Here is a 19697-nt window from a genome sequence, read left to right on the forward strand (position 1 = left end):
GGCACAGTATCCTAACTGAGGCTTGGAGGAGGGTCATAGGGGGAGGAGCCAGTGCACACCAGGTAGTCTTAAAGCTTTTACTTTTGTGCCCAGTCTCCTGCGGAGCCGCTATCCCCCATGGTCCTTTCGGAGTCCCCAGCATCCACTACGGACTATGAGAAATAGAATTATCGGTAAGTAAATTCTTATTATTGTTTCTGTGCAGGGTAAATACTGGCTGCTTTATTTTTTACACTGCAATTTAGATTTCAATTTGAACACACCCCACCCAAATCTAACTCTCTTTGCACATATTATATCTGCCCCACCTGCAATGAACATGGTTTTGCACATCTGCTAACAAAGTTGCTGTTACGATCAGGTCTGATTTAGGACCGTGAAGGATTCCTTATTATCGGGGTCTGGTGAGAACTGCAGACCCAGACTGCAGAGCATTGGCCCTCATTCCGAGTTGATCGGTCGCAAGGCGAATTTAGCAGAGTTACACACGCTAAGCCGCCGCCTACTGGGAGTGAATCTTAGCTTCTTAAAATTGCGACCGATGTATTCGCAATATTGCGATTACTAACTACTTAGCAGTTTCAGAGTAGCTTCAGACTTACTCTGCCTGTGCGATCATTTCAGTGCTTGTCGTTCCTGGTTGACGTCACAAACACACCCAGCGTTCGCCCAGGCACTCCCACCGTTTCCCCGGCCACTCCTGCGTTTTTTCCGGAAACGGTAGCGTTTTCAGCCACACGCCCCTGAAACGCCGTGTTTCCGCCCAGTAACACCCATTTCCTGTCAATCACATTACGATCGCCGGAGCGAAGAAAAAGCCGTGAGTAAAATTACTTTCTTCATAGTAAAGTTACTTGGCGCAGTCGCAGTGCGAACATTGCGCATGCGTACTAAGCGGATTTTCACTGCGATGCGATGAAAAATACCGAGCGAACAACTCGGAATGAGGGCCATTGTGTACATGTATATGGTGGAACGGGGCATGTTGAAGGGTTTGTGTGTTACCACAAGAGGGCGCCATCTGTACAATAAATGTGATTACACAAAGCTGTAACCATAATACTCTATCTCGGTGTTACGGCTGACGTCCTACAACCTTTTACATTTCGGCGTCTTTTTCGCATACACAACAAGACAAACCACATCCTGCAACAGTCCAGAGAAATGCAATGTTATTTGCATCATAGTGACGCACACGTAATGCATTGTGTTATATAAATCATATAGAAGACTATGCCTTACATCTTCTTACCAGCAGGGGGCCGTCTCCTTAGCGTTTCCTTTCATAAATTACTGTATGCCCCTTTAAGCACTCAGGAGTCAGGACACCCGTTCTGAAAGAAAAATAATTTCCGACAAGTCCCCAGCTCTATAGCGCCAGTTCCGTGTCCTGATTCTAATTTCTTAAGGTGGTCATGTTGCCGGAGACTTCAATCATTTTCGAAACGTATATAAAAAGCCACCCCAAAATGGCGGCTACAGTGTAAACCAAGGTGGAGATCTCAGTTTGGCCTCTAGCTGGTGTTTAGGCTGGCAGCGTGGTGCACTTGCTGATCTGACACGCTGTAGCGCTCACAGACACACAGATTAGCGCGTGTAGATTACACTGTGGTTTGTTATCGTAGCCGTGGGCTGGTGCTGCAGACTGATTACAGACTCTGCTTTGAAGACAAGGCATGTAATATGCTCATGTTCCTGCTTTTTTTGTTTCTTTAGTAGGTAAATGAGCATTAGCTTTTGAAGTTTTCCAGGATTTAATGTGCAGTTTAGGTTATTGTTGGTTCACATGAAGCCTGACATTTATCCAGTTAGGTCTTATTTATGAGAAATGAATATCTGCTGTGAATAATCACACATTTAATTGGTAATTGCATTTTTTACATAATTTATAGAGACACAATAACCAGACATCTCTGTTTAACGCTAATAACCATTTGTAAACGTTTTCGATTACAACGATGTGAGGAGGTGGGTGAGGTGACGGTAGATGCTAGAATCAAGTGGGCTAAGGTACCTTTTCCGTAAGGGGGAGGAGTTACGACACAAGGGAGAGGAGCTAGGCCAGCGGGATAGTCCCTCTACTATCCACGCCACCAGCTATTACCTTTAGTAATCAGGTGGCGAGCGTACTTTTCGGGTACCCTGTTCGCCCGTAGCTCCTCCCCCTGGTGACGTATCTCCTCCCCTAGATACGTCAGAAGGTCCCTTCTCCCACTCCGAAATAGAATCAACCGTGAGGTGACGGGGGGGGGGCAGATTTATCAAAGCATGGAGAGAAATAATCATGTCCGTTCATTTTTTATTTTTTTTACAGCAGTCTGTACAATGAGAGTTATAAGCTGATTGTTAATGCTTTATACCTCTCCCCATGCTTTGTTAGATACCCTCCTATGGTTTGGTATATTTATGTTACCATTAACTATGTTGACATTTGAATGGCGACATGGTCATAATGTCGACAATGAACATGTTGGCATTCAGTATGTCAGCACTTGAAATGATGTAGTCAGAATAAAAAAGATAAAAATTACAAGAGAATTCTAATGCGCACTCTAGGAGCAGCAGTCTATGGTCGTATCACTTGGTGTATCACCACACACACCAGGAAAATAGAAACTTTTACAATCAAAATTGGAAACCTCCTTAGACAGCGCTCACTTCAGATCTTTTACAAACCATAATTGTAACCATACATAAGAGTTAATACTCATAGGCTGGGAGATAGTCCTTGGATGTTCCTCACTGGTCTGATTAACAGGATATACACAATTTCTTCTCAGTCCCGCATAACTTGATTTCTCGAGTTAAAGGGAAAAAACCAAAGGGAAACAAGATTGTAGTGAACCCTGAAGGTGAAAATCTCTTCTCCCCTTTTTTATCCGCCCCCGAAATGAATCAAACAGGGTGGGTCCGTCACCCTATTCTCCTTAAACAGGAGAGGGAATATTCTGATTGTTCTTTATACTTTTTTCCAGAAAGGGTGTATCTCTCCTTTAGGGGTCCACCACAGTGAAGGATAAGCAGGTAGGGTACCAGCCCGTACCTAACTTACTAATGGAGAACCTGTACAAATCCCATAAAGGTATCTTTTCATCAAATCTTTGGAGGGTTGAAATGATATGAGGCGTACCTGACTTACTATTTTTCAAGAGTAGTCTTCCACATAAAGGTATCTTTATTTCTCTGACGTCCTAGTGGATGCTGGGGACTCCGTCAGGACCATGGGGATTAGCGGCTCCGCAGGAGACAGGGCACAAAAATAAAGCTTTAGGATCAGGTGGTGTGCACTGGCTCCTCCCCCTATGACCCTCCTCCAAGCCTCAGTTAGGTTTTTGTGCCCGTCCGAGCAGGGTGCAATCTAGGTGGCTCTCCTAAAGAGCTGCTTAGAAAAAGTTTTTAGGTTTTTTATTTTACAGTGAGTCCTGCTGGCAACAGGCTCACTGCAACGAGGGACTTAGGGGAGAAGAAGTGAACTCGCCTGCGTGCAGGATGGATTGGCTTCTTAAGCTACTGGACACCATTAGCTCCAGAGGGATCGAACACAGGCCCAGCCATGGAGTCCGGTCCCGGAGCCGTGCCGCCGACCCCCTTGCAGATGCCGAAAAGTGAAGAGGTCCAGAAACCGGCGGCAGAAGACTTTTCAGTCTTCATGAGGTAGCGCACAGCACTGCAGCTGTGCGCCATTGTTGTCACACACTTCACACCAGCGGTCACTGAGGGTGCCGGGGCGCCCTGGGCAGCAATGAAATACCTATACTGGCTAAAAGATACATCACATATAGCCCCTGGGGCTATATGGATGTATTTAACCCCTGCCAGGTCTCAGAAAAACGGGAGAAGAAGCCCGCCGAAAAGGGGGCGGGGCCTATTCTCCTCAGCACACAGCGCCATTTTCCCTCACAGAAATGCTGGTGGGAAGGCTCCCAGGCTCTCCCCTGCACTGCACTACAGAAACAGGGTTAAAACAGAGAGGGGGGGCACTTATTTGGCGATATGATTATATATATTAAGATGCTATAAGGGAAAAACACTTATATAAAGGTTGTCCCTGTATAATTATAGCGTTTTGGTGTGTGCTGGCAAACTCTCCCTCTGTCTCTCCAAAGGGCTAGTGGGGTCCTGTCCTCTATCAGAGCATTCCCTGTGTGTGTGCTGTGTGTCGGTACGTGTGTGTCGACATGTATGAGGACGATGTTGGTGAGGAGGCGGAGCAATTGCCTGTAATGGTGATGTCACTCTCTAGGGAGTCGACACCGGAATGGATGGCTTATTTAAGGAATTACGTGATAATGTCAACACGCTGCAAGGTCGGTTGACGACATGAGACGGCCGGCAAACCAATTAGTACCTGTCCAGGCGTCTCAAACACCGTCAGGGGCGTTAAAACGTCTTTTTACCTCAGTCGGTCGACACAGACACAGACACGGACACTGACTCCAGTGTCGACGGTGAAGAAACAAACGTATTTTTCTTTTAGGGCCACACGTTACTTGTTAAGGGCAATGAAGGAGGTGTTACATATTTCTGATACTACAAGTACCACAAAAAAGGGTATTTTGTGGAGTGTGAAAAAACTACCTGTAGTTTTTCCTGAATCAGATAAATTAAATGAAGTGTGTGATGATGCGTGGGTTTCCCCCGATAGAAAATTATTGGCGGTATACCCTTTCCCGCCAGAAGTTAGGGCGCGTTGGGAAACACCCCTTAGGGTGGATAAGGCGCTCACACGCTTATCAAAACAAGTGGCGGTACCGTCTCCAGATAGGGCCGCCCTCAAGGAGCCAGCTGATAGGAGGCTGGAAAATATCCTAAAAAGTATATACAACAGGGACAGTATTTTATTGACTATAGAGCATTTAAAGGATGCATTTCTATATATGCGAGATGCACAGAGGGATATTTGCACTCTGGCATCAAGAGTAAGTGCGATGTCCATATCTGCCAGAAGTTGTTTATGGACACGACAGTGGTCAGGTGATGCAGATTCCAAACGGCACATGGAAGTATTGCCGTATAAAGGAGAAAAAGACAACGTCTTTTCAGCCTCAGTCCTTTCGTCCCCATAAGGGCAAGCGGTCAAAAGGCCAGTCATATCTGCCATGGGATAGAGGAAAGGGAAGAAGACTGCAGCAGGCAGCCCATTCCCAGGAACAGAAGCCCTCCACCGCTTCTGCCAAGTCCTCAGCATGACGCTGGGGCCGTACAAGCGGACTCAGGTGCGGTGGGGGGTCGTCTCAAGAGTTTCAGCACGCAGTGGGCTCACTCGCAAGTGGACCCCTGGATCCTACATGTAGTATCCCAGGGGTACAGATTGGAAGTTCGAGACGTCTCCCCCTCGCAGGTTCCTGAAGTCTGCTTTACCAACGTCTCCCTCCGACAGGGAGGCAGTAGTGGAAACAATTCACAAGCTGTATTCCCAGCAGGTGATAATCAAAGTACCCCTCCTACAACAAGGAAAGGGGTATTATTCCACACTATATTGTGGTACTGAAGCCAGACGGCTCGGTGAGACCTATTCTAAATCTGAAATATTTGAACACTTACATAAAAAGGTTCAAATCAAGATGGAGTCACTCAGAGCAGTGATAGCGAACCAGGAAAAAGGGGACTATATGGTGTCCCGGGACAGATGCTTACCTCCATGTCCCAATTTGCCCTTCTCACCAAGGGTACCTCAGGTTCGTGGTACAGAACTGTCACTATCCGTTTCAGACGCTGCCGGTTGGATTGTCCACGGCACCCCGAGTCCTTACCAAGGTAATGGCCGAAATGATGATTCTTCTTCAAAGAAAATGGACGATCTCCTGATAAGGGCAAGGTCCAGAGAACAGTTGGAGGTCGGAGTAGCACTATCTCAAGTAGTTCTACGACAGCACGGGTGGATTCTAAATATTCCAAAACCGCAGCTGTTTCCGACGACACGTCTGCTGTTCCTAGGGATGATTCTGGACACAGTCCAGAAAAAGGTGTTTCTCCCGGAGAAGAAAGCCAGGGAGTTATCCGAGCTAGTCAGGAACCTCCTAAAACCAGGAAAAGTGTCAGTGCATCATTGCACAAGGGTCCTGGGAAAAATGGTGGCTTCTTACGAAGCGATTCCATTCGGCAGATTTCACGCAAGAACTTTTCAGTGGGATCTGCTGGACAAATGGTCCGGATCGCATCTGCAGATGCATCAGCGGATAACCTTATCGCCACGGACAAGGGTGTCTCTTCTGTGGTGGTTGCAGAGTGCTCATCTGTTAGAGGGCCGCAGATTCGGCATACAGGACTGGGTACTGGTGACCACGGATGCCAGTCTGAGAGGCTGGGGAGCGGTCACACAGGGAAGAAACTTCCAGGGAGTATGGTCAAGCCTGGAGATGTCTCTTCACATAAATATACTGGAGCTAAGAGCGATTTACAATGCTCTAAGCCTGGCAAAACCCCTGCTTCAGGGTCAGCCGGTGTTGATCCAGTCGGACAACATCACGGCAGTCGCCCACGTAAACAGACAGGGCGGCACAAGAAGCAGGAGAGCAATGGCAGAAGCTGCAAGGATTCTTCGCTGGGCGGAAGATCATGTGATAGCACTGTCAGCAGTGTTCATTCCGGGAGTGGACAACTGGGAAGCAGACTTCCTCAGCAGACACGATCTACACCCGGGAGAGTGGGGACTTCATCCAGAAGTCTTCCACATGATTGTGAACCGTTGGGAAAAACCAAAGGTGGATATGATGGCGTCTCGCCTCAACAAAAAACTGGACAGGTATTGCGCCAGGTCAAGAGACCCTCAGGCAATAGCTGTGGACGCTCTGGTAACACCGTGGGTGTTCCAGTCAGTGTATGTGTTTCCTCCTCTGCCTCTCATACCAAAAGTACTGAGAATTATACGGCAAAGGGGAGTAAGAACGATACTCGTGGCTCCGGATTGGCCAAGAAGAACTTGGTACCCGGAACTTCAGGAGATGCTCACGGAAGATCCGTGGCCTCTACCTCTAAGACGGGACCTGCTTCAGCAGGGACCGTGTCTATTCCAAGACTTACCGCGGCTGCGTTTGACGGCATGGCGGTTGAACGCCGAATTCTAAGGGAAAAAGGCATTCCGGAAGAGGTCATTCCTACACTGGTCAAAGCCAGGAAGGAGGTGACTGCACAACATTATCACCGCATTTGGAGAAAATATGTTGCGTGGTGTGAGGCCAGGAAGGCCCCCACGGAGGAATTTCAATTGGGTCGATTCCTACATTTCCTGCAAACAGGATTGTCTATGGGCCTCAAATTGGGGTCCATTAAGGTTCAAATTTCGGCCCTGTCGATTTTCTTCCAGAAAGAATTGGCTTCAGTTCCTGAAGTCCAGACTTTTGTAAAAGGAGTACTACATATACAGCCCCCGGTTGTGCCCCCAGTGGCTCTGTGGGACCTTAATGTAGTTTTGGATTTTCTCAAATCCCATTGGTTTGAGCCACTCAAATCGGTGGATTTGAAATATCTTACATGGAAAGTAGCCATGCTACTGGCCCTGGCTTCAGCCAGGAGAGTGTCAGAATTGGCGGCTTTATCGTATAGAAGCCCATATCTGATTTTCCATTCGGACAGGGCAGAACTGCGGACGCGTCCTCAGTTTCTGCCTAAGGTGGTGTCAGCGTTTCACCTGAACCAGCCTATTGTGGTGCCTGCGGCTACTAGCGATTTGGAGGATTCCAAGTTGCTGGACGTTGTCAGGGCATTGAAAATATATATTTCAAGGACGGCTGGAGTCAGAAAATCTGACTCGCTGTTTATACTGTATGCACCCAACAAGCTGGGTGCTCCTGCTTCTAAGCAGACGATTGCTCGTTGGATTTGTAGCACAATTCAACTTGCACATTCTGTGGCAGGCCTGCCACAGCCTAAATCTGTCAAGGCCCATTCCACAAGGAAGGTGGGCTCATCCTGGGCGGCTGCCCGAGGGGTCTCGGCATTACAACTCTGCCGAGCAGCTACGTGGTCGGGGGAGAACACGTTTGTAAAATTCTACAAATTTGATACCCTGGCTAAAGAGGACCTGGAGTTCTCTCATTCGGTGCTGTAGAGTCATCCGCACTCTCCCGCCCGTTTGGGAGCTTTGGTATAATCCCCATGGTCCTGACGGAGTCCCCAGCATCCACTAGGACGTCAGAGAAAATAAGATTTTACTTACCGATAAATCTATTTCTCGTAGTCCGTAGTGGATGCTGGGCGCCCATCCCAAGTGCGGATTGTCTGCAATACTTGTACATAGTTATTGTTACAAAAAAATCGGGTTGTTATTGTTGTGAGCCGTCTGTTCAGAGGCTCCTACGTTTGTCATACTGTTAACTGGGTTCAGATCACAAGTTGTACGGTGTGATTGGTGTGGCTGGTATGAGTCTTACCCGGGATTCAAAATCCTTCCTTATTGTGTACGCTCGTCCGGGCACAGTATCCTAACTGAGGCTTGGAGGAGGGTCATAGGGGGAGGAGCCAGTGCACACCACCTGATCCTAAAGCTTTATTTTTGTGCCCGGTCTCCTGCGGAGCCGCTAATCCCCATGGTCCTGACGGAGTCCCCAGCATCCACTACGGACTACGAGAAATAGATTTATCGGTAAGTAAAATCTTATTTTCCACTCTCTTCCTTTCTGCACTTCTATCGCCTGGTGGTTATTCCAGTCTCGATCAATGAGGATAGCAAGACAAAGAGGGGAACAGGAATTATAGTAGGTCTGGAGACGGGGATTCTCCTTATCCCTTTCTTTCTCCAACCCCTTAATAGGTCAAAAAGGCTGGGTCCGTCACCTTATCTCTCAGAAGGGTGTGAATCTCCTTTAGAAAGGTCCACCACAGTGAAGGATATAAAAGTATGGCGTCAAACCGTACCTTACTTACTATAATAAAAACTGTATAAATCTCATAACGTTATCTTTTCACTAAACCTTAGGTGAATGAACTAGCATCCAGCGTACCCAACTTACTATATCTTGTGTGTCGTCTTCCACATAAAGGTATCTTTTTCTAACCACTAATTTTCTTCCTTCTTCCTACTCCTCCCTCCTGGTCACTCTCTTCTAGTCACGGCACTGATTGCTTGATGCAGGGAGCAGCAGGGTTTGCCGCCTTACAGTTAGCCATGTATACCGCCATCTAGTGTATACGTGGCTAACTGTAAGGCGGCAAACCCTGCTGCTCCCTGCATCAAGCAATCAGTGCCGTGACTAGAAGAGAGTGACCAGGAGGGAGGAGTAGGAAGAAGGAAGAAAATTAGTGGTTAGAAAAGATACCTTTATGTGGAAGACGACACACAAGATATAGTAAGTTGGGTACGCTGGATGCTAGTTCATTCCCCTAAGGTTTAGTGAAAAGATACCTTTATGAAATTTATACAGTTTTTATTATAGTAAGTAAGGTACGGTTTGACACCATACTTTTATATCCTTCACTGTGGTGGACCTTTCTAAAGGAGATTCACACCCTTCTGAGAGATAAGGTGACGGACCCACCCTTTTTGACCTATTAAGGGGTTGGAGAAAGAAAGGGATAAGGAGAATCCCCGTCTCCAGACCTACTATAATTCCTGTTCCCCTCTCTGTCTTGCTATCCTCATTGATCGAGACTGGAATAACCACCAGGCGATAGAAGTGCAGAAAGGAAGAGAGTGGAAATAAAGATACCTTTATGTGGAAGACTACTGTTGAAAAATAGTAAGTCGGGTACGCCTCATATCATTTCATCCCTCCAAAGATTTGATGAAAAGATACCTTTATGGGATTTGTACAGGTTCTCCATTAGTAAGTTAGGTACGGGCTGGTACTCTACCTGCTTATCCTTCACTGTGGTGGACCCCTAAAGGAGAGATACACCCTTTCTGGAAAAAAGTATAAAGAACAATCAGAATATTCCCCCTCCTGTTTAAGGAGAATAGGGTGACGGACCCACCCTGTTTGATTCATTTCGGGGGCGGATAAAAGGGGAGAAAAGATTTTCACCTTCAGGGTTCACTACAATCTTGTTTCCCTTTGGTTTTTTCCCTTTAACTCGAGAAATCAAGTTATGCGGGACTGAGAAGAAATCGTGTATATCCTGTTAATCAGACCAGTGAGGAACATCCAAGGACTATCTCCCAGCCTATGAGTATTAACTCTTATGTATGGTTACAATTATGGTTTGTAAAAGATCTGAAGTGAGCGCTGTCTAAGGTGGTTTCCAATTTTGATGTACTCAGAATGTTGACAATCTCTGTTAAAGGTAACATTTCATATGTCGACATCATAACTGTTGACGATATTTATGAAAACTGTTCTACACATAACTAAAAAATGAGATATTACTTATATCAGTTAATCTTGTTTTGTTATTTTCCAGCATAACTTAAAAAGGATGCAAATATTTGACTAGTGTTTTTAAGAGTGTCACAACCTTTTCTCCATGTCAGGTTTAGCCGCTTTGTGCGGCCAAACCGGTGCTGTTGCGGTGCGTCAGAAGTAATGGCTGTCTGATTGGAGCAACAATTGAATTTCTCCGACGGACACCCATTACTTTAGGTGCCTAAGAAATGATTGAATTGCCCCTCCCTTTCCCCATAGTATTGTGTTATAGTCATGTCTACTTGTAAGGGGTGGGTACACACGGAGCAATTTTTGCCTATTTTCTAAGCGATAAGCACAAATCGCTCCATGTGTATGCCCCATAGCGATGCATGGCCTTGCGTGTCGCTATTGCTGGTTCAGGAAGCACATCCCAGCATTCACAGCGGCGGAGGACAGCCTATGGTGAAGGAGAGGGACAGCTGCAGCAGCGCCTCCACCAATTACATTGCGCTGCTGCGGCTCCCGAGTCTCCCTCCCTCCTCCTCCTTCTCCCCTGCCCGGGATCTCTGCCAGAAGAAGCTGTACCGAGGAGCCTGACTGCCAGCGAAGACAGTAAGTATAATCTATTCTTTCTTTCTTTCTTGTCTGCCTTAATGTGTAAAAAGGGGGACGCTGTCTGTAGTTATGTGTAAAAAAAGGGGACGCTGTCTGCCTTAATGTGTTAAAAAAAAAAAAAAAAAAAGGGGGACGCTGTCTGCAGTAATGTGTAAAAAGGGGGACGCTGTCTGCCGTAAGGTGTAAAAAGGGGCTCTACCTGGTGTGGTGCTACTGTGCGGCGTAATTTGAATAATGGAGACTACTGTGCACCGTTATATGAATTGATATTATTTTGTGGCCACACCCCTTCCCCATGAAGCCACACCCCTATATCTTTTGCGCACGGGGGTGGGGGCTCCGATGCAGTTTCTTGCACATAGCGCTAAAATGTCTAGTTACGGCACTGTTGCTAGGTATCCATTTCCCTGGCCCTGAGCAGGTCCCCCTCACCAGATCCTCTCCAGGGGTGAGGGGGTGGACTTGGATGGGATGAGGGGGCCCAAAGCATTTTGTCAGACCTGGGCCCACCGCTCGCTAGTTCCGCCACTGGCTGTACCTATAGTGCAGGAAATGATAATCATAGTATGTCTGACATAAATGTTCCACTATTATAATCATGGGCCTAATTCAGACCTGATCGCAAAACCAAAATCTTTTTCTAATGGGCAAAACCATGTGCACTGCAGGTGGGGCAAATGTAACGTGCAGAGAGAGTTAGATTTGGGTGGGTTATATTGTTTCTGTGCAGGGTAAATACTGGCTGCATTATTATTACACTGGAACTTAGATTTCAGTTAGAACACACCCCACCCAAATCTAAAGGGCCCCATACACTTATGCGACCACATGTCGCAGGCGATCACCCCGGCAGCCTCCCGGAGGGCAGGATCGCCCAAGATATGCTGTACTTTTGCATACGATGTATCTTGGGCGATCCCAGCCATGCCCCCAGGTCGGACCTGATTGAATGTGCAGCACATTCAATTTAGAGGTTCCGATGCTCGCGGGAACGCGGATGGGAAACACCTCCAAAATGCCCGATTCAGCTGATATATCAGGCCGAATGCCCGAAATCGGGCATTATTGCTCTAGTGTATGGGGCCCTTTACTCTCTGCACATGTTACAGCTGCCTCATCTGCAGTGCAACATGGTTTTGTAGAGAAAAAGTTCAGGTCTGAATTAGACCCCATGTCCAACCATTAGCTCATATTGGGTTATTTGTGTCTGAATAGAGTGGAATCCTTTGTATTACAGTATATTTAGGGGGCAATCCTATTCTCCGCGAAGGGAGCGAGGTGCCATTGCAGCGGTGTATAAACGCCGCCAAAGGCGCCAGAACTTGCATCCTCGTGACCCCTTCTAGTGCCGACTCACACATTGTTGCGGGTCGGTAGTACCACAGGTAATTGTGTTCCTCCCTTAGGGGTATATGCAATTAGCGGCGAATCGCTGCAATTTTTCGGCCGTTTTTTAATTCGACACAATTAGACCGTCGAATTCCGGCAAGTGGGTGCCGAAATTCACCATATTCAATGAAAAACGGATTCGACAGTCCCGCTGTCGAAAAACGTCCGATTTGACGGATTTTAATCCGATTTTTAAAAAACGGGGAAAAAACCCGAAAAAAAATTGCGTGGGGTCCCCCTCCAAAGCATAACCAGCCTCGGGCTCTTCGAGCTGGTTCTAAAAATCCGGGGGAAAAAATGACAGGGGATCCCCCGTATTTTTAAAACCAGCACCGGGCTCTGCGCCTGGTGCTGGTGCAAAAAATACGGGGGACAAAAAGAGTAGGGGTCCCCCGTATTTTTTTACACCAGCATCGGGCTCCACTAGCTGGACAGATAATGCCACAGCCGGGGGTCACTTTTATACAGCGCCCTGCGGCTGTGGCATTAAATATCCAACTAGTCACCCCTGGCCGGGGTACCCTGGGGGAGTGGGGACCCCTTCAATCAAGGGGTCCCCCCCCCTCAGCCACCCAAGGGCCAGGGGTGAAGCCCGAGGCTGTCCCCCCCCCATCCAAGGGCTGCGGATGGGGGGCTGATAGCCTTGAGAAATTTGAAAGAATATTGTTTTTTCCAGTAGTACTACAAGTCCCAGCAAGCCTCCCCCGCAAGCTGGTACTTGGAGAACCACAAGTACCAGCATGCGGGAGAAAAGGAGAAAAACGGGCCCGCTGGTACCTGTAGTTCTACTGAAAAAAAATACCCAAATAAAAACAGGACACGCACACCGTGATAGTAAAACTTTATTTCATACATGCCGACACATACATACTTACCTATGTTGACCCACCGACTGCCACGCCCCCCTCGTCACTGAAGAATCCGGGGTACCTGTGAAAAAAATTATACTCGCCTCAATCCAGTGTCCGGATCTTTTAAAATAATCCTCGTACTTGGCAAAAAACAAACAAAAAACAACAACAAACACCCGAACCAGCCGGACTGAAAGGGGTCCCATGTTTACACATGGGACCCCTTTCCCCGAATGCAGAGACCCCCCCGTGACTGCTGTCACAGAAAGGTCTCTTCAGCCAATCAGCGAGTGCAACGTCCTGGCACTCTGCTGATTGGCTATGCGCGTCTGCTGTCAGACAGCGCATCGCAAAGCCTCTCCATTATATTCAATGGTGGGAACTTTGCGTCAGCGGTGAGGTCACCCGCGGTCAGCGGCTGACCGCGGGTAACCCCACCGCTACCCGCGAAGTTCCCACTATTGAAACTAATGGAGGGAGCTGTGCAATGCGCTGACAGCAGACACGCATACAGCCAATCAGGTGAGTGCCACGAAGTAGCGCTTCCTGATTGGCTGAAGGGACCTTCTGTGACAGCAGTCACGTGGGGTCCCGGCATTCGTTGAAAGGGGTCCCATGTGTAAACATGGGACCCCTTTCAGTCCGTTTGGTCCGGGTGTTCGTTTTTTTTTTTTTTTTGCCAAGTACGTGGATTATAACCTGGACACTGGATCAGGTGAGTATAAATAAGAATTTACTTACCGATAATTCTATTTCTCGTAGTCCGTAGTGGATGCTGGGAACCATGGGGAATAGCGGCTCCGCAGGAGTCTGGGCACATCTAAAGAAAGCTTTAGGATCACCTGGTGTGCACTGGCTCCTCCCCCTATGACCCTCCTCCAAGCCTCAGTTAGGATACTGTGCCCGGACGAGCGTACACAATAAGGAAGGATTTTGAATCCCGGGTAAGACTCATACCAGCCACACCAATCACACTGTACAACCTGTGATCTGAACCCAGTTAACAGCATGATAACAGAGGAGCCTCTAGAAAAGATGGCTCACTACAGCAATAACCCGAATTTTTTGGTAACAATAATCATGTACCAGTATTGCAGACAATCCGCACTTGGGATGGGCGCCCAGCATCCACTACGGACTACGAGAAATAGAATTATCGGTAAGTAAATTCTTATTTTCTCTGACGTCCTAGTGGATGCTGGGAACTCCGTAAGGACCATGGGGATTATACCAAAGCTCCCAAACGGGCGGGAGAGTGCGGATGACTCAGCAGCACCAATGAGAGAACTCCAGGTCCTCCTCAGCCAGGGTATCAAATTTGTAGAATTTTACAAACGTATTTGCTCCTGACCAAGTAACTGCTCGGCCAATTTTAAAGCCGAGACCCCTCGGGCATCCGCCCAAGATGAGCCCACCTTCCTTGTGGAGTGGGCATTTACAGATTTTTGGCTGTGGCAGGCCTGCCACAGAATGTGCAAGCTGAATTGTACTACAAATCCAACGAGCAATAGTCTGCTTAGAAGCAGGAGCACCCAGCTTGTTGGGTGCATACAGGATAAACAGCGAGTCAGATTTCCTGACTCCAGCCATCCTGGAAACATATATTTTTCCGGGCCCTGACAACGTCTAGCAACTTGGAGTCCTCCAAGTCCCTATTTGCCGCAGGCACCACAATAGGTTGGTTCAGGTGAACGCTGAAACCACCTTAGGGAGAAACTGAGGACGAGTCCTCAATACCGCCCTGTCCGAATGGACAATCAGATAAGGGCTTTTACAAGATAAAGCCGCCAATTCTGACACGCACCTGGCCCAGTCCAGAGCCAACAGCATGACCACTTTTCCTGTGAGATATTTTAACTCCACAGATTTAAGTGGGTCCAACCAATGTGACTTTTTGGAATTCAAAAACTACATTGAGATCCCAAAATGCCACTGGAAGCACAAAAGGAGGCTGTATATGCAGTACCCCCTTTTACAAACGTCTGAACTTCAGGGACTGAAGCTAGTTCTTTTTGGAAGAAAATTGACAGAGCCGAAATTTGAACCTTAATGGACCCCAATTTCCGGCCCATAGACACTCCTGTTTACAGGAAATGTAGGAATCGACCCAGTTGAATTTCCTCCGTCGGGCCTTACTGGCCTCGCACCACGCAACATATTTTCGCCAAATGTGGTGATAATGTTTTGCGGTTACATCCTTCCTGGCTTTGATCAGGATAGGGATGACTTCATCCGGAATGCCTTTTTTCCTTCAGGATCCGGCGTTCAACCGCCATGCCGTCAAACGCAGCCGCGGTAAGTCTTGGAACAGACCGGGTCCTTGCTGGAGCAGGTCCCTTCTTAGAGGTAGAGGCCACGGATCCTCCGTGAGCATCTCTTGAAGTTCCGGTTACCAAGTCCTTCTTGGCCAATCCGGAGCCACGAATATAGTGCTTACTCCTCTCCATCTTATCAATCTCAGTACCATGGGTATGAGAGGCAGAGGGGGGAACACATACACTGACTGGTACACCCATGGTGTTACCAGAGCATCTACAGCTATTGCCTGAGGGTCCCTTAACCTGGCGTAATACCTGTCGAGTTTTTTCCCAACGGTTTATAATCATATGGAAGACTTCTGGGTGAAGTCCCCACTCTCCCGGGTGGAGGTCGTGCTGAGGAAATCTGCTTCCCAGTTTTCCACTCCCGGAATGAATATTGCTGACAGTGCTATCACATGATTTTTCGCCCAGCGAAGAATCCTTGCAGCTTCTGCCATTGCCCTCCTGCTTCTTGTGCCACCCTGTCTGTTTACGTGGGTGACTGCCGTGATGTTGTCCTACTGGATCAACACCGGCTGACCTTGAAGCAGAAGTTCTTGCTAAGCTTAGAGCATTGTAAATGGCCCTTAGTTTCAGGATATTTATGTGAAGTGATGTCTCCAGGCTTGACCGTAAGCCCTGGATATTCCTTCCCTGTGTGACTGCTCCCCAGCCTTGCAGGCTGGCATCCGTGGTCACCAGGACCCCGTCCTGAATGCCGAATCTGCGGCCCTCTAGAAGATGAGCACTCTGCAACCACCACAGGAGGGATACCCTTGTCCTTGGTTACAGGGTTATCCGCTGATGCATCTGAAGATGCGACCCACGGACCCTTTGTCCAGTAAGTCCCACTGGAAAGTCCTTGCGTGGATTCTGCCAAATGGGATTGCTTCGTAGGAAGCCACCATTTTTACCCCGAACCCATGTGCATCGATGCACTGAGACTTGGCTCGGTTTTAGGAGGTTCCTGACTAGCTCGGATAACTCCCTGGCTTTCTCTTCCGGGAGAAACACCTTTGTTCTGGACTGTGTCCAGGATCATCCCTAGGAACAGAAGACAAGTCGTCGGAATCAGCTGCGATTTTGGAATATTGATAATCCAATCTTGCTGCCGCAACACTACCTGAGATAGTGCTACACCGACCTCCCACTGTTCCCTGGATCTTACCCTTATCAGGGAATCGTCCAAGTAAGGGATAACTAAAATTCCCTTCCTTTGAAGGATTATCATCATTTCGGCCATTACCTTGGTAAAGACCCGGGGTGCCGTGGACCATCCCTACGGCAGCGTCTGAACTGATAGTGACAGTTCTGTACCCTAAACCTGAAGTACCCTTGGTGAGAAGGGTAAATTTTGACATGAAGGTAAGCATCCTTGATGTCCCGAGACATCATGTAATCCCCTTCTTCCAGGTTCGCAATCACTGCTCTGAGTGACTCAATCTTGAATTTGAACCTCTGTATGTAAGTGTTCAAATATTTTAGATTTTAGATTTAGAATCGGTCCACCGAGCCGTCTGGCTTCGGTACCACACTAGTGTGGGATAATACCCCTTTCCCTGTTGCAGGAGGGGTACCTTGATTATCACGTGCTGGAAATACAGCTTGTGAATGACTTCCAAAACTGCCTCCCTGTCAGAGGGAGACGTCGGTAAAACCGACTTTTTTGGAAACGGCGAGGGGGAGACGTCTCGAATTCCAATGTGTACCCCTGAGATATTACCTGAAGGATCCCGGGGTCTACTTGCGAGTGAGCCCACTGCGCACTGAAATTCATTGAGAACGGGCTCCCACCTTGTAAAGCCCTAGCGTCATACTGAGGGCTTGACAGAGGCGCGAAAGGGTTTCTGTTCCTGGGAACTGGCTGATCTCTGCAGCCTTTTTCCTCTCCCTCTGTCATGAGTAGAAAAGAGGAACGCTTTTTCCGCTTGCCAACAAAAGACTGCGCCTGATAATACGGCGTCTTATTTTGACAGGCGACCTGGGGTACAAACGTGGATATCCCAGCTGTTGCCGCGGCCACCAGGTCTGAAAGACCGACCCCAAAAGTCCCCTTTTTAAGGCAATACTTCCAAATGCAGTTTGGAATCCGCATCACCTGACCACTTTACTGGTAGAATTGGACAACGCACTTATACTTGATGCCAGTCGGCCAATACTCCGCTGTGCATCATGCATATATAGAAATGCATCTTTTAAATGCTCTATAGGCAATAATATACTGTCCTTATCTAGGATATCAATATTTCCAGTCAGGGAATCCGACCACGCCAACCCAGCACTGCCCATCCAGGCTGAGGCGATTGCTGGTCGCAGTATAACACCATTATGTGTGTAAATACATTTTAGGAAACCCTCCTGCTTTCTATCAGCAGGATCCTTAAGGGCTGCCATCTCAGGAGAGGGTAGAGTCCTTGTTCTTACAAGCGTGTGAGCGCCTTATCCCCCCTAGGGGGTGTTTCCCAACGCACCCTAACCTCTGGCGGGAAAAGGTATACTGCCAATAACTTTTTAGAAATTATCAATTGTTATCGGGGGGAAACCCACGCATCATCACACCCTCATTTTATTTCTCAGATTCAGGAAAACTACAGGTAGTTTTTCCTCACCAAACCTAATACCCCTTTTTTGGTGGTATTCATATTATCAGAAAAGTGTAACCATTTTCCATTGCCTCAATCATGTAATGTGTGGCCCTATTGGAAATCACGGTTGTCTCTTCACCGTCGACACAGGAGTCAGTATCCGTGTCGGTGTCTGTATCTGCCATCTGAGGTAACGGCCGCTTTAGAGCCCCTGACGGCCCATGAGACGTCTGGACATGCACAAGCTGAGTAGCCGGCTGTCTCATGTCAACCACTGTCTTTTATACAAAGCTGACACTATCACGTAATTTCAAACCGTACATCCACTCAGGTGTCGACCCCCTAGGGGGTGACATCACTATTACAGACACTCTGCTCCGTCTCCACATCATTTTTCTCCTCATACATGTCGACACAAACGTACCGACAGACAGCACACACACAGGGAATGCTCTGATAGAGGACAGGACCCCACTAGCCCTTTGGGGAGACAGAGGGAGAGTTTGCCAGCACACACCAGAGCGCTATATATATACAGGGATAACCTTATATAAGTGTTATTCCCTTTATAGCTGCTGTATTGATTTATACTGCTCCTAATTTGTGCCCCCCTCTCTTTTTTAACCCCTTTCTGTAGTGTAGTGACTGCAGGGGAGAGCCAGGGAGCTTCCCTCCAACGGAGCTGTGAGGGAAAATGGCGCCAGTGTGCTGAGGAGATAGGCTCCGCCCCTTTCTCGGCGTCCTTATCATCCGTTCTTCTGTATGTTTTGGCAGGGGTTAAATGCATCCATATAGCCCAGGAGTTATATGTGATGCATTTATTTTAGCCATATAAGGTTTTTATCGATTTATTGCGTCTCAGGGCGCTGCCCCCCCCAGCGCCCTGCACCCTCAGTGACCGGAGTGTGAAGTGTGCTGAGAGCAATGGCGCACAGCTGCGGTGCTGTGCGCTACCTTATCTGAAGACAGGACCGTCTTCTGCCGCCGATTTTTCCGGACCTCTTCGCTCTTCTGGCTCTGTAAGGGGGCCGGCGGCGCGGCTCCGGGACCCATCCAGGCTGAACCTGTGATCGTCCCTCTGGAGCTAATGTCCAGTAGCCAAGAAGCCCAATCCACTCTGCACGCAGGTGAGTTCGCTTCTTCTCCCCTTAGTCCCTCGATGCAGTGAGCCTGTTGCCAGCAGGTCTCACTGAAAATAATAAACCTAAACTAAAACTTTCACAAAGAGCTCAGGAGAGCGCCTAGTGTGCACCCTTCTCGTTCGGGCACAGAGATCTAACTGAGGCTTGGAGGAGGGTCATAGGGGGAGGAGCCAGTGCACACCAGGTGATCCTAAAGCTTTCTTTAGATGTGCCCAGACTCCTGCGGAGCCGCTATTCCCCATGGTCCTTACGGAGTTCCCAGCATCCACTAGGACGTCAGAGAAATTTTATTGACAGGTACACGTGGATTCTACTTGGACAGGTGGACAGAGGTCGGCGTGTGAACATAGGTAAGTATGTGTGTGTCGACATGTGTGTAATAAAGTTTTACTATCACGGTGTGCGTGTCCTGTTTTTATTTGGGTATTTTTTTCCCAGTAGAACTACAGGTACCAGCGGGCCCGTTTTTCTCCCGCATGCTGGTACTTGTGGTTCTCCAAGTACCAGCTTGCGGGGGAGGCTTGCTGGGACT

At 48.1% G+C, this 19697-nt stretch overlaps 1 protein-coding gene across 7 annotated transcripts in view; it reads left to right on the top strand.

The window, feature by feature from the left end:
- Positions 1 to 1487: 1487 nt before the first annotated feature.
- The window catches only part of LOC134958144 (probable endonuclease 4), a 149841-nt gene continuing 131631 nt past the window's right edge, over positions 1488 to 19697 (top strand). For 6 of the 7 annotated variants that reach the window (XM_063940536.1, XM_063940534.1, XM_063940535.1 and 3 more), the window contains exon 1: positions 1488 to 1674. The gene's annotated coding sequence lies outside the window, so the exon portion shown is untranslated. Of the gene's footprint in view, positions 1720 to 19697 lie in introns of all 7 variants that reach the window. The other variant, XM_063940533.1, reaches the window with a different exon arrangement.

The sequence above is a fragment of the Pseudophryne corroboree genome, chromosome 9 (genome assembly GCF_028390025.1).
Source record: "Pseudophryne corroboree isolate aPseCor3 chromosome 9, aPseCor3.hap2, whole genome shotgun sequence".
NCBI classification, from domain to species: domain Eukaryota; kingdom Metazoa; phylum Chordata; class Amphibia; order Anura; family Myobatrachidae; genus Pseudophryne; species Pseudophryne corroboree.